Raw genomic sequence first — 2,548 nt, 5'->3', positions numbered from 1 at the left:
CCAAACCTATTGTCCCTTTACTGATTGGCTTGTTTACCTGAATTCCTTCTCCCTTGCCTGCACCCAAAGCCCACTGTTCTGTTATTTGCTTCACTGCTTGCTGTATTGACTATAAATAAACTCCTGGGACTGAAGCTGGGGTCGACTCCTCAGAGTGACCCTCCGGGCCCCACTTCTCTGTAAGAGTTGTGTTTGGTTATTGTCTCCGCCGTCTCAACAACCATCGCTGCTGTGACATCTCAGAATTCCTTGTCTGAGTCACCAGCATAGGGAATACTGTTGTATGACCCTTTCGCTTCTCTCCCCTAACTCACTTTGGCAATCCTTACTTGCTTCTCTGTGCTTAACACCATTTCCCTCAAGCCATGTTCAAACTAGTGTAGCACGCCAATGTTCAGCATTCTTTCATGTCAGCTTCCTTGACCTTATTTCATGTACTGTTCCATTGATAAGGAAACATGCTCCCTTTTCTTCTCACTATTACCCAAGTGGGTATCTTTGTCTTTGACATTTTCACAGTGCAATTAAGCCCAAAGTCTAAGAAAAACAAGAACCAAAAGCAATAAAAACATCAGCAGAGATGCATGTGAAGAAGTATAGCTGAAACACAAATGAAACCCCTGACCAATACAAGTCAGAGTGAAATTTTCAATTTTCAGATTTGGATTTTAGAATGGTGGTAAGGGACTGAGGACCTCTCTGAGTCAAGTGCTACATATAGGTTACCCTCTTTAATTCGCACAGTAAGTATTCAAGCTGGAGAGACTGACTTACCTACACGGCTAAGAAATAGTCTAACCACTATTTGAATCTAGTCCATGTTGTTCCTAAGACATAAACATCCATCCTTGGAGCTGCAGTGTCAGGCTCTAGGGCTAGTTCCTGTTAGGAGCTGTGCTGTGTAGATGAACATTCTTAGAATAGAGAAACCTTGTTCCCTGGCTGTTGAGGTTGAATGAACCCTGCAACCAGTTTTCATTTTTCTCTGACCATTTGATAACAGGATAGTCTGTGCTGCTGCTTGTTTTCCTATTAGCAGTCTTGGGTTACTTACTTCAAATATTAACCATAATTTCAGTGTCTAACATGATCAGTTTTTAAAAAATTAACAACTTGTGGTGCAAACAGTTAAGCACTAGGCTACTAACAGAAAGGCTGGTGGTACAAATCCACCCACATGCACCTCGAAAGAAAGGCTTAGTGGTCTATTTCTGAAAGGTCACAGTCATTGAAAACCCTATGGTGCACAGTTCTACTCTAAAATACATAGAGTCACAATGAGTTAGAATTGATTTGATAGCAATTTGTTGTTTTTTCCTGGGTAACGAAAACTTTCTAGAGCCAAGGGTCCCTGTTGAGTCAGAGTTGACTCATGGACAACTTTTTTTTGTTCTTGTTGTTGTTTTTTAGAGCCAAAGAGCAGGGGGGGTTATATATTAGACCTTGGAATCCTTTCTTGGTATGGGTGTGGGGACAGAGGAAGGGATGAAGGTGGGGGAGGGGTGATGACCTTGATGACTCCTTCGACCTAGAAGTCAGCCTTGCAAGTAAGTTCAGAGTGTGTCTCCCAGTAACTGATGCCCCACATTACATAAAGGCAGCATCATTCCAGTGTTAGCTGGATTATTTTACACTTTCATTAGAATGTTTATGGAGGCTGTTTGCTAGGCTATCAAGAATGTGGGCTCTGAGGTCAAGTCTGTGGACTTCCCAGCTCTGCCACTTAAGATCTGCGTAGCCGGGGAGGCAGGGCCAAGATGGCGGTGTAGTCAGACAGCTTCCTATATCCCTCTTACAACAAAGACCTGGAAAAACGAGTGATTTGATTGTATATGAATATCCAGGAGCCATGAATAAGGCAAAGTTGAGGAATCGGACTGAGTGGCGGCAGCAGGACTGCAGCTCTTCAGCTGCTACGGGTCCACAGTGAAGCAGGCAAATAGCTGTGCACATGTTCAAGAAGCAGTTTCCACATCGACAGAGATCCAGCAGCAGAGATTCTGCTTGGACACTCTGAACCAGTGAAAAGCAGCTCCCAAGTAGCTAAAGATAAGTACACTCATGCAGCCTTTCACGGGGATTTAAAAAAAAAAAAAGCCCATTTGGGAAAAACCTCTCTCCCTTTTACCTCCTCCCTCCACACTCTGCACTGGGAGTCCAATGGGCCAGAAGTAGATCCCAAAAGGCGCTCTGACCCATTCCCCTGGCCTTGGAGAGGGAACAAATAAGCTACTGACTCCCCTAAGCCAGGAACTCAGGGTTGACACAGCTCCTTTGCCAGGCACAGGCATAAGGGGTCTGTAGACTTTGAGAGCCTTACACCCTTGTATAGACTTGTAGGGACCCATCTCAACAGCATTAGCCCTCACTACCACAGTACAACAGGGCAAACATCTGAAGTTTTACTTCAACTGTTTCAGCTGTGAAGTGGCAGACCTGTGACCCTTGAAACAGCCCTGCCCCTTAAGTAGGCACTTTTACTGATCCGCAACAGGGGCTTGAGGACTGGTAGTGTCACCTAAACCACCTAGTTACCTGCTACAGGAGT

The sequence above is a fragment of the Trichechus manatus genome, unplaced genomic scaffold (assembly GCF_000243295.1).
Source record: "Trichechus manatus latirostris isolate Lorelei unplaced genomic scaffold, TriManLat1.0 scaffold00032, whole genome shotgun sequence".
NCBI lineage: Eukaryota > Metazoa > Chordata > Mammalia > Sirenia > Trichechidae > Trichechus > Trichechus manatus.
This window is presented reverse-complemented; position numbering follows the sequence as displayed.